Source organism: Protopterus annectens, chromosome 9.part0 (genome assembly GCF_019279795.1).
Source record: "Protopterus annectens isolate FY-2018-M chromosome 9.part0, PAN1.0, whole genome shotgun sequence".
NCBI classification, from domain to species: domain Eukaryota; kingdom Metazoa; phylum Chordata; order Ceratodontiformes; family Protopteridae; genus Protopterus; species Protopterus annectens.
In genome coordinates this window covers 1698401396-1698415178 of record NC_056743.1, presented here as the reverse complement: position 1 = coordinate 1698415178, position 13783 = coordinate 1698401396, and positions in this window count along the sequence as shown.

Sequence of the window (13783 nt, the reverse complement as noted above, 5' to 3'; positions counted from 1 at the left end):
TGCCATTGCAGTGCTGGATAAGGAGAAGGTCAGAGTCAGCTATCTGTCTGGTGGCCATATCCACCATATCTCACCTGCACACACGTTTCTCAAAAACAGGCACTGTTATGACTCTGTCAGAGTCCATGTTAGTGTCAGTGACTTCACACGTACCTGTCTGGATTATAGGATGAGAGACACGACTGAGGTCTCAGAGTACATGTCTCAGGCATGTACATGTACCAAGCCTTAAGCAGTATTTCACCTTCAGTTAGGATGATGCCTCTGTACAAACAAAAAATGATGTACTTCAATATTTGGCTTAGATTGTGGTGTCAGTGTAAGGGGATACAGTATCTGTCAGCCTGGGATTACATGACTGACCAACCTCGATGCATTGCCAGAGATCATCTTCATCAGTCATCCCTGGCATTTCCTCTACTGGGCAAGGTTCTTGCTACCCTCATAGTGGCTTTTTAGGCAGTGTCTCAAGGACATAGTTCCTGACGTAAAAACGACATCTAAAAACAACCTCAAGGTTATGCTGCGAAATACTCAGTCTTAACATGAAACTGCACTCACTGGATATTTGTGCAGTCACAAAGACCTGGTTCAAGGCTGTGGAGAGAACTCTAGCCATACTGAGCTACACCTCCTTCCACACATTCTAACCACCAACCAAAGGCATGAAAAGTGAAGGAGGCATGTATCATTATTCATTACAGATAAATACAGCTCCAGATTAGGGCAATAGTAGAATTCCCAGAAGATAGTTAAGGTGCAATTAACTGTTGGTAGGACACCTATTGAAGTCAATGCCAGATCATGAACCCCCTCCATGAATCTGGTCACCCACTCAGTTTATTGGGATGTGCTTGAGTCTATCAAGATACATCCAAACACCATACTGTTGGGGAACTAGGCATCCATTGACAGGTTACATTACTTGTGGTCTAATACACCTGCCCAAAGGTTCCCTGACTACGTTAACGCCAATGCTTTGGAGCAGCTGTTTGACACCCACACAAGGCATGCCAACATGCAGAATCTGGTGCTTACCAATAGGAGTACTGTAGCCCCCACACTGTGAGGTCTTCCCTACTGAGATCTGACCACAAATCTGTATCAGTCAAAGTCAGTCAGTATCTTCCCTGCCCCCCCCACAGCAACTAAACTAAACAACTTTTCCAAAACAGACTATAAGCTCTTACAGTAGGGGATAATTAGCTTTACTGCACCTCCTCCCTCAGATGGGACAGTCAGCTATGCCAAGTCGTATACCAGGGCTGTATACAAACACCTGCATAACTGCATTGAACCCGGCCATACCTGATAGGACCAAAAGAAGCCCTTCAAGGAAGAGCAAGACTGCCTGATGGACTACTGCCATTAACAGCCTTTACAATAGGAGGACGAAATTGCTGTATAACAGTAAGAGGAAGCAAACCCTAAACTGGAAACGCTCCCTCTTCAGCTTACACAAGCAAATAAGATGTCTTTCAAAGCCCTCAAAGGCAAAGTACAAATCCAAAATAGCTTCCTCAACTAAGGGGAACCTTAAGGCATTCTTTAGTTACACCCCTAACCTAAAAGGAAAGGCCCAGACGTGTGCCCAAATGATAGTTAGTGATACCCCATATACTTTGCCTGTGGACATAGCTAACCTGTCAGCCGACAGGTTCTGTGAAAACTTCACTTCCTGCCCCCACCACAAGTACCCCATGACAGCCCCACCATCCTGTCCTCTACCTTGTATCTGTAAAGAGCAGGTTATACACGTCACCAAGGTAAAAAAATAAATAAATAAGTAAACTTCTATGGGACATAACATCCCTGGTTAAACCCAACATGAGCTCAAAAATTAACTAGCAACACCACTAGGTACTCTTTTCAATCAACCAGCTACTACAATATATATGTGTAGATATATATATATATATATATATATATATATATATATATATATATATATATTTATGTTCTTCCCCTTTACCTGCGGTGCATTTAGCATGTGTTGCCTCACATGAATACTGACTGGAGTGCTGGCTGTAAGCTCTCAACAGAACATTTCAGAAGTAAAACTAATTTACTGTCAAGTGTTTAGCCAGTATCTGATGGACTTTATTTTCTAGTTTGTATTGTGGACAAATGATTATAGACTGAAGTACAAAAAGAATGGCCAGTACCATGAACCAGTAACCTAATGATTATGGCGGGATTGTTGTTATGTGCCTGCCATGAAGGCTAGCAGCAGCTACTGGCTGGCCAGTGCTCACTTGCAAGTTAGAAAAGTATGGGCAGTGTTATGAATTATACCTCTGAACTGTACAGATTTTCACAGAATGTTCAGATTTAGGCCTCATATTTTTGGTCTGTTTCTCATAAACTTGTGTTTCTTGGCAAATGGTTGGAAATTCATTGAAAATCGAAGTTAAAAATAAGGACAGACATTTAAGTTTCAGACGTTATAGCCTTTAGAAAATTCATTCTAATGCAAAACCCATTTATTCCATGAACTTTCTAAGTTTGTAAGAGCAAACATAGAGAAAGTTCTGAAACATGAGGAGAATAAATCTAAGATGATTTCTCTGCTTAGTCAAGCAGAAGCATATCGACGTCAAGCAAGAATGGAAATCAAACCCTAAATAGATCAACATCAGGCAACAACTGAATGTGCCAAAAAACAAAGGAAAAAATATAAAGTGAAGAACCAGATGAGAAGTCAAGAAATGTGGGAAATGCATAAATAGAGTTGCAAGTATAGAAAACTTCTTGAAGAACCTCGTGGTGATCAGGATCGAAAGCAGGAATGGTTAGGCAAATTCAAACTAAGACAAGAAAAGTTGTTATTGTCAGCCCAAGATGGTGAGCTATGTACACATTGGTTTACAAAGTCTATTGAAGACATGGGAGAAACAGACAAATGTAGGTTTTGTAATACAGAATTGGAAACAGTCGCACACACCATTGCTGGGGAAAGACCTATGGCATCTGCAAGGTATATGAGGATCTTGTGTATATATACATGCTTCTAATTGGTCGCATGGTACAATTTATTTACTTATTTATTTTATTTATTTTACATTTGTTAACCGGGAGAGTCCGACTGGATACATGTCCATTTTCAGCGGAGGCCCGGGGAGAAAAGCTCCACGTATAAGCAAATAAGAATACACTATGTTGATATAATACAGTATGTTCACTTAAGTATTTTACACAAGAATAGGAGACATTTTAGAATATTTCTACTCATTGCTCAAGACATATAATGAAAAAAAAAATATTCAAAAAAGAACACAAAAACTCATAGTATAACAGACTTTTTCTTTTTAGGTAGACCTTTCGGATAGTAGTAGCAGGAATTAAATAGGATAATAGGACTAGGGAAATTATATAGAAAAGAGGATAAGAGGGAAGACAGAAGAGAGAAATGGTAGTGGTACCGTCATTGGTCCTAAAGGGAGGAGGAAAAAATCTTGTTTAGTTGAAGTCAGACTGGGCTTATACATTGGCATAGCCAGTGTATCTGAAGGTAGTGATTTAGTCTCTTTTTGAAGAGTTTTATGGAGGAAATGGTGGTGAGGCTGGATGGAAGGGAGTTCCAGATTTTTCCTATGGCATTGGCAAAGAGGGCATCACCCCCTGAGTTGTTGGATTTTACCATTTGAGCTAGTAGTTTGTTTGAGGAGCGTAAACTATTGAGATTGTTGTAAGGTTTGATTAAGTTTATCAGTGCAGGGGTTTTGTCAGATTGTTTAAGAATTTTAAATGCTACTATGAGTTGGCTCTGCTGTAGAAGGTTGGGGAATTCGATCCAACCCAGGCTTTGTAGGTTGATACAATGATGGGTTCTATAGGGTGTGCCAGTTGCAAATCTTGCAATATGATTATAACAACATGTAAGTTTGTTTAATTCAGTAGTGTTAAGATTTGTGAAAATAGGGGAAGCATATAAGAGGGTGGAGAGGAGATGGGAGCGGGCAGTGGCTATTTTTGCTATTGGGGTAAGAAAGGATTTTATTCGATAGAGTGATCCAAGTTTTTTGTTAACGGTTTTAACAGTTTGATTAATATGGATATCAAATTTAAGTTTATTGTCAATGGTCACTCCCAGAAGTTTAGTGTGGGAGTCAGGGGAGATGATTGTCCCATTTTTGGATTGGATATGGAAGGGTGTGGGTATGATCTTGTGAGTGGGGTAGAAGATTAACAGTTTGGTTTTATTTGGATTTAGAATAAGTCGATGTCCTAGTAACCAATTTTCAACTTGGTACATTGGGGAGGAAGAACTCCTCCTCTCCTTCCATTTCCTCAATCAGTGAATTTATGATATACAAAAGATCTAGGATGGAGATCCCTTTTCAATAAGGTGTGCCAAATGTAAATAAGCCGACTTTCAAGATCAAGTGTAAAGGTTTAAAACAAATGTACAAAATCATTGCTTTCAACTAGATCACATATTTTTGCTTGCAATTACATTTTTGTAACAAAAAAAATCTCACCAAACATGGTAGCCCAGCATTACTGCCTACCATTGCATTCTCTTATCAGGGACATTCACTTAATGTTGATAATTTATTTTAGAGGGCTCATTGAAAATATTGATAATTTCTATGAATGGTCAAAGCCATCATTTTTTAATGTCTGTGTGTGTCTGCCTGTGTCTGCGTGGTGATGGTGATGTGGCGACTGTTAATTGGCAAACAATTCGAATGCAGATATTTTTGGTCAAACTATTAATTGAACAGATTGGCAACTTAATTGCATGGATATGTTTACCAGTTAATGTGGCAATTTAATTGCTTACAACTGTTTACCAGTTAATCAATGAACTCATAGATTTTTTTTTTTTTACTACAAATGACCTCAGTATTTTGTGTAGTGATTGAGGCAGGACATCAACTGCTCCTTATTCCAGACTGTTGTGTTTGGCAAGACTTTTAAAAGTTTATTTTATAGACAAACTTAAAAAGCCCTTCTATTGCAAACAGGTGATTGCAAGCTAAAACATGTAATCGGCCTGAAGGCAGTTTTTTTTATAACTCTCTTAAACATTTCTACTAGATCCTTCAGCGTTTTTTACACATAAAATGGTAGATAAACCATGTCTGGGTTGGTAATGCAAGCTTTACCCACAAATAGTGTTGTTTTGACACAAGGCTGGCTTTCTATACAGGGATATTTCAACAATGGTGAATTGATTCACTGTGCTTTTCTAAGAGATGAGAAAACTGTGCGGCCTGGCATACCATTCCACAAACAAACCTGTTCCTTAACAACACTGTTAACTACTTAGCTCTCTGTTCACAGACAGAGTGTCTTTCGTGTTTTAAGTCTGATCACATCCTGCATGATTTCTTAGTCTAAACATTTTGGCTTAATCATTATATTTCACTCTTTACCCTTCTCACTCCGCTTCATTCATGCCTCACTACTTGTTACACTCATAGTAGCTCTCAGTGTCACTTCATTTATTTTTATCTCCAGCCAGTGTCCCCCAGCAGCTCTACTCTTGTCCTACCACATAGCTGTGTCACTGCAGCTAAAGTCTAACTTTGTCTCTTCTATGTTTCTCCCAACAGTTCTGAGACAGTATTTCTTCACTGCCTCAAATGGATTGCAGACCTTTAAAACAAATACATTTTTAATATAAAACCTAAAGTTTCATCTTAGGCTACACTTATATGCTTTCCTACCCTTAGTGTTATTAATATATATATATATGTTATATTTAAAAAATACAATAAAATAAAAAAAGAGCACTTCACTGTAATAAGCCGATTGATATATTGTAAACGATCAGCTTATTGCAGTTAGATCTACACTCCCCAGCTCTTCCGTTAAACAATAAACACAAAATAAATAAATAAAAATAGTGGGTGTTCCTTTTCCTGACACACCAACTAGATGGGCAGGAGACACTCACCTCCCACCCTCACACACACACACACACACACACACACACACACACACACACACACACACACACACACACACACACACACACACAGTCTCTATTGCTGCATTCACACACTCAAGACATTCATCGCTAACTCTCTCATACACATGCTTATAGTCTGTTCTGCATCCACACACAGCCATTCTGTTTCACACACGCACTGATCATTCTCTCAAACACACGCATGCACAATCTTCTGCATTCACACACAGACATTCTGCTTGCACGCACTGTTCATTCTCTCATGCATCGCTAACACTCTCATACACATGCATACACACTCTTCTGCATTCACACACAGACATTCTGCTTGCACGCACTGGTCACTCTCATGCATCGCTAACGCTCTCATTCAGTCTCTCTTCTGCATTCACACACAGATATTCTGCTTGCACGCACACACTGGTCATTCTCTCATGCATCGCTAACGCTCTCTCATACACACTCTCTTCTGCAGTCACACACACAGATATTCTGCTTTCACGCATGCATTCACCAACCCACATGCAATCAGCATCAGAAACCCACTCATACACATACTTACACACACCAAAGTACGCCCGGCAAACTCAACTGTATACAGAACGTCCGGATTTATAACTCACATTTTCAGTTCCCTTCAGCAAAAAATGGTTATTTGGTGGCAAATTAGTAAAGACTGAAGTTAGAATGTTTGAAAAAAGTAATGGCAGCCATTTCATATTTAGACTTTGTAACCGTAGGAAAACCCATTCTGTCAACAAGCTAATTTTGTTACAGCAATAGTTAAACAATGCCCCAATTTTAAGCCTTTGTGTACATTCTTGCTTTAAGAGGTTGAGAAGACCGATTGGAGTAATGAATATAAAAATGTTTGAGCTACAATAGCCGTATAACTGGAGAGACAGATTTATATGTGGTAAAAAGATGAAAGAATCAACTTACCCTTGGAAGTTAGTGTATGTGATGTGATTTTTCATGCATTTGCCTGAAGTTTCAGTGAAGGCTATACTGGCTCCGATAATGTTTTCCGTCCTACAGGAAACTGTGGTCGTAATACAGTTCCACAACAACATGTAATTTACAGCGGATTTTAACCGGGCCATTTTTGAAAATGCTTATGTCACAGTGTGGGCAGGACATCAGTATAGAGAACTACTGATTTGCCTCTGTCGAAGGTACATCAGGAAGGTGGAGATGAATTCCACCTGAAAGGATGTGATACAAAAGAATGGGAGATGGGCCACTCTGCCCTACGCTTAGGAAAGGGAGAAATATAGGACTAACAAACTTTTTAGTGCATTCCTCTAACAGCAGGTGGCTAGGCTGATTTAACAAGGATAAAGGAAAACTAGCGTTTGAGTTTAAATGTGTTGGAGCTCGGAGTTTTCCTTTAAACAGTTTAAAAAGACAGTAACACATAATCACAATAACTGCCCACTGCAATACACCAGTTGCCACCTACCAACCACATAGACATTAATGTAAGATCTTGAATAAAATCACATAAAAAGCTGATTTTAGTTTTAATACAGAACTAAGGGATAACTTATCATAGGGAGTGGTATATATTGCAACCTGTATGGTATGTGAGGGGTACTATGTGGGGAAGACAATCAGTGCCCTCAGACAAAGAATATATCAACACAACTATGATATACTAAAAAATAAAGAAACCAATGCTTTATTTAAGCATATAAAGGTACACCCGACACATTATTTTAAAATTTTTGTACTTGAACAAGTAGACCTGGGTCCACGAGGGGGGCCCGATGATGACTTCCTTGAATATTAGAGCAGAAGTGGCAGATCAAATTAAATGCATGTCAACCACCTGGGCTCAATGACAAGTTATCCCTTAGTTCTGTATTAAAACTAAAATCAGCTTTTTTATGTGATTTTATTCAAGATCTGTGTTTTAAATCATACTTCAATACATAATACATTAATGTCTATGTGGTTGGTAGATGGCAATTGATGTGTTGTAGTGGGCAGTTACTGTGATTATGTGTTACTGTCATTTTAAACTGCTTAATTATTTTAGAGGAAATGATGTTTGCTTTGTCAACCAATGGCTGTAAGGGTTAGAGTATTTAAATATGGCATTTTTTGTATGTTCTTGTTCTGATGAAGTCTTGTGATTTTGACGAAAGCGCTTAACTTTTTTCAATAAATTTTCTGGATTTAGTGCTGCAGTGTTCCTTTGGTGATCCTTTTCATATATTTTTTATTAATCCAAAGAGCATAAAATAAGTTTTCATTATCTGATTGCTCAGATGACAGTCACCACTTCCACGTGACTTTTCTGCCTTAACTTGGTGGTTATCACCACAGCCACCACTTCCACGTGACTCTTCTTTAGCTTGGTGGTTATCACCACAGTCACCATTTCCATATGAGACATCTGCCTTAGCTTGGTGGTTATCACCACCACTACCACTTCCATGTGACTCTTCTACATTAACGTGGTGGTTATCTCCACAGCCACCACTTCCACATGACTCTTCCTCTTTAGCTTGGTAGTTATTACCACAGCCAGCACTTCCATATGAGCCTTCTGCCTTAGCTTGGTGGTTATCACTGCAGCTAACACTTCCAGGTGACTCTTCTGTCTTGTCTTGGTGGTTTTCTTTACAACTCTCCCATTTGGCACCGCTAGCAAATTCTTCCAGTGAGATGTAAAGCCTTTAAACTGAAAATTCCTGTAGCACACTCCTTGAGGTGTCCAGTACCCCTTGTAAAAAAAAAAATTCAGTAATCTATTCTCAGATATTTGAGGCTATGTTTTAACCTTCATCATGAAGCCTACTTACCTTGTCGCAGGCCCACTTGGAGAAGAGACCCTTATGAAAAACTCAAAGCTCAACTCTACCTCTCTACCCCTCATGATGCTCAGAATCATTTATTTTTTTTAGAGTAAGCAGACCTTCAGGGGTAATTTGGAGATGCCAAAGTCTAATTTTTTACCAGTAAGGCTTGGGGGGGGGGGTGATGAAGAGAGTTTCAAAAAGCTAATTCAGTACAGATCTTAACATGTATGTAAGCTTGAAACACTACCAAAACAAATTGTTCCCAAAATTCTACTTCTGTTTGAGGGTCAGAAAAGAAGAAAAAAATCTTCTTTTACATGCTCTTGCAAGTGAGATATTCAGCATATATCATTACTTTCTGAGACTGAAGGCTGAACTGTAACCCCACTCATGTTTAAAAATGGACACCATCATGCAGATGTGGCTGATCCAAAAATACCCCAGAGAGAAAGCCTTTTTATAAGATATTTAAGGCTAGATGATTTAAGGTTTGATGCAAAGTATTCCATCCCTTCTAATGCTTGGGAAGAGCTTTTTGAAACCATATTACAGTCCAGAGAGAGAAAGCATTAATAATGTTAGTGCTGTTTTTTTCCAGGTTGGCAAATTGTATAGATCTCAAGTAATACAAGGTGAAGGCATTTGCATTTTTACATCTGTGTGGAATACCTAAATTAGTTTATGAAGGGGGGTCCAGAATAGCTCCAGGGAGCACCCACCACCTCTTATTTGCCATGTAAATTTATTATGGATTTTACAGATTTGTTAAGAATATCTTATGTGATTGTACACATGTTGGAAATATAAAACAGCAGAAGGGTGACAAACATTTTAACTGCTGCCACTCTATAAGAGAGTGAAAGACCTTGTCTTCTCCACATAAGGAGCTGTAGAAAAGTTTTTCCCCAATTTGGCTGAAAGTTGGTGTCTACCATAGACATGAGGTTGCAATGCAATTTAAAGCTCAAGTATTTGGAGTATGTCCCACTCCAAAGGATGGGAAACAAGACATTGTGTTTTTTGAGCTGGAAACAGCACTTATTGGCTGTGAGAATGTCAGTTTCTTTATTACTTACATGCACACCTGAGAGGCTTCCAAACTCTGTAAAGACCTTGATAATAATGAGCAAGTTTTTTTGGGGATTCTGAGAAAGAACCAAGCAGTCTAATGTGAATCATAACACTCTATTCTTAACTTCCATCAAAAGCCACCCGAACAACTCTTGTGAAAAATGAAAAGTGCAAGTTAATGGTTCTGTAGTTAGAAGATAAATAACTATGGACAAGAACAGCCTTGGAAGGTACATTTGGAAAGTGGAAATGGGAGAAGAGATTCACAAATGTCAAGACTCTTGTGTAAATAAATATGTTTGGGTATCCAATTTTTTCTTTCCAGGCCTATTTTTCATAACTTGTACTTCAAAAAGGTGTTTTCTAAAACATACAAGAATGCGATGAGATTAGCAATTCTGGAGTGTTTAAAAAATTAGTTTATTAATTTTAGTATTTATTTAAGACAATATAATATGTAGAAAAATGTGTGTAGCTTTTTCATTAATTTCTAGAAGAGTTTCTTAAAGTAAGGGCACAATAGTTTTATAAAACTAAAGAGAGTAATCACCCATTTTTAGACTTCCTCCAAGCACTGCCAATGAATAAAATCAAAATTTATCTTAAACTTCACTAGAACAGGCATCACAGGTTGTGGGACAATGTATAATCCCAGCATATACTATATAAATAAATACTGCAAGGATGATCAGCAATAGCCACTCCGATATTAAAATTGCCCGGGGTAGTAAAATAAGGTGTGGGAGTAGCTTGGCTAAATGTTTTGCCAATATCTGCACTTATGGAAACATCACAGCCCTTTAGGTAGAATTTTTACACCTATCCCAGTGCACTTGAGGACAAAATCTTAAGCGATGTGTGTTTGATATGTCTAAAACTCTACAGAAGGGAGAGTTACAAAGCAAACGGAGTCAGAGCAGAATATAAATGTAACTGTAGCAGGTGTCAGAACTGAAATTTGCATATAAATTACAATACTTGGCCCATTGCAAATACAAAAAATGTCATGCAATTAAATTTTAAAATGCCCAAAACTCTATAGAGGGGAGAGTCCATAAATGAGCACAACTGGGGAGAATATAAAAGTAACTACAGCAACTGTTTGAGCTTAGATTTGCACATAAATTACACTCCTAGCCCACTGCGAACAAGGACATAATTTCATGCAATCTGTGTTTGTAATACCCAAAACTCTAAATATGGGAGACTCAAGAAGCAAACACAACTAGGGAAGAATATCAGAATAACCACAGCAGTTGTCTGACTTAGTAAGAATGCCAGCTTGTTGTTAATGTTTGAACTATGTGCTTGATGTAAAAGCCTCTAGTTACCTTGCAATTTCATTAGACTAAGGTCTTTACTAACCTAAGAACTGTGTGTTGTTCTTGAAAACAGATCAGACGTTAAAGATTTTTTCTGTATTCCAACAGCCTGAGCATGTGCATACTTTTCCCCTACCTTTTGAGTGTCTATTCTTTCTAAAGTAGATCCACTCAAAAAGATATATAATCTATGGCCTCTGTTGACAGACTACAGCAGAGTTTTCTTTAACAAATTTATATACTTTGTTATAGCCTCCCAGCTGCAACACAATGACAGAACATTTCTGAGGACATACTATTGCTGTGTAGAAAGCATAGGAAATATCATCTCCCTTTCTGTCCTTCTCTGTAGCACTTCCCTTCCCCTTTCTCTGAGGTAGCAGTTCACACATCCACTCAACATTTGTAAACAATTTGATCTTAGGAAAAACAGCACAGCTGCTTAGGTAATAAGTTGTTACAGCATTAACCCTAATTACATGTGTTTAAAGCAAGGATCTCAACATTGCATCACTTACCTTTCTGGTCTCACTGCTGTCCTCTGTGCCTTCTGCACATGTAGTTGATCTTCTACTGTCACTGACTGACTGGACACCTACTTCTCTCTCCTCTTACCCACAGTTCGCCAACCACCCTCACCTTATCTGTTGTATCCCATCTAAACCGCACCTTTCTTTTCTACCCACCACACATTTCCTAAAAGCTACTTTCATCAACTTTCTATGACTACTTGTCTACCAATTATGCTAATTAACAAAGGCAAAGCTAATAGAAAAATGACCTCAGTTAACTAACTCACTAATGCATCACAGTTGTTAGCACTGTGATGACAGGAAGTACTGCCAGCCATACCAGGAGAAGTAGGGGAGTGGATGTGTGATGAGCCAGCACAGCTAGCTGGACTTTTGTAAATAATTATATGTCATTTGTATATCAAACTGATTTGTACAAATGCTTGTGCTGAAAATGTATCTGTGATGTTTGCTTGCATTAAAATGTATCAGTGGTGTGCCCTGTTGGAAGAAAAAGAAATGTACATGCATTATTGTAACTGTGTAAATGTATACATTGTAACAGCATATACTGGAAGTTAAGAGGTTAATCTTCATTGACCTGACTTTGCAAAATATTCCTGAAATTAAATTACTTTATGGGTTAAGCCACAGAGATATTATCCCACAGTTTTGAATGGCTCCAGCGATGCAATGTCTGTGCTGCAGAATAGGCTGCAGCTCCTGTAGGAAGAGTGAAATGGTTTTATGACTTCCAGGAGATCTGAGCAAAGCTCTATCAGTATGGCGCTAAAATCCTGTCAGCTACTAGTGTTGGTGATAGCATGGGAAACAGAGTCAGATGACCAGACATATGTGATCTCATTCTGTAAGCCAGAAATAATGTTTAGATATTAGTAGGAGTTTGCTCTCAGCATTCTGCCTTGGATCTGACAACAAGGACCACTCACCCACATCATCTTGCCTTGTGGTAGTAAGTAACTTAACTTAGGAACAGTAATTCTTCCTTAGTCAGGAAAATATAGTGAAATCAGAAGTACTGTTTTTCTGTTACTGTGTGAAACTTTCCATCTGTGTTATTTTTAGTATTCCCTGTAGCTGAAACTCTGATGTTTACTGTAAACAGATATTTAGTATTTTTGTCTTATTTTATTATTTTATTATTAAATATATTGAAACTTCTCACTGCAGTTGGTCCTTTTTAGAAAGTATTTAAGTTTTGAGAATATTTGCATATATTTATTTGGTAATAACTCTGGCCATTCCTGAATGTCTTGCTGTTTGATCAACATTGCCATTTGCGTTAATATTAACTGCATTCAGTATAATTGGGTATCCTTTTTAAGAGCCTTATAGTAACTGACTGGTGGCAGCCAAACTACCTTATAGTCTGGACAAAGTTTGTAGAGCAGGTATTCTGTGCTATTTTTACCCAGGTGTGTGTGTGTAAAAATTAAATCTTAGAGTGTGCGTGTGTGTCAGCTACTTGGGAGAGGGACATGAATTACTGGTTTCACAGAGGGGGTGCTTGAGGACTTGGCTTGGGCACTCGGCTGAGGAACTAACTTTATAGCTGTACCAGTGGGGAGTCTTACTGGGGACTTGGAAGGAGACGGGGAGATCCAGACCCTGGACTGAGTGTGTTCCTGTGTTGCTCTTAAGGGAAATTGTACTTGATGCAGAGAGGTTTGCTTCTGGAAATACTGAGTGTAGCCATTTGTATTCCAAGTGAACATCCTTCTCCAGTGTCAGTGGTAAGGATGAGGCTCCTTGATTATTGGCCAGAGTGGGGATGTCACATATTGGTGAGCAGTGGTGTGGATAATGAACTTCTGTAGCCTGTAAGCAGTTGTCACTAAAGGTGTGCATTCTTTCAGCAGACACATGGTAAACATTCTGAGTTTCACGTCAGAACAGTTTTATTAATTAATTTAATTTAATTTTATTTATTTATTTTTTGGTAGTTTAGTCAGGGAGAGCAGGTAAAAATGTCAGCAGAGGATTATGGCAAGCTGGCAAAGAACCAGTTGGCCAAGGTATGCAAAGTCAAAGGACTGGTGTATTCCAACCTGACCTAAAGAGGAAATGATTGTGTCCTTAGACACAGCACAGACCAACAACCAGGAGGACTGGTCTAGTGATGGGAATTTG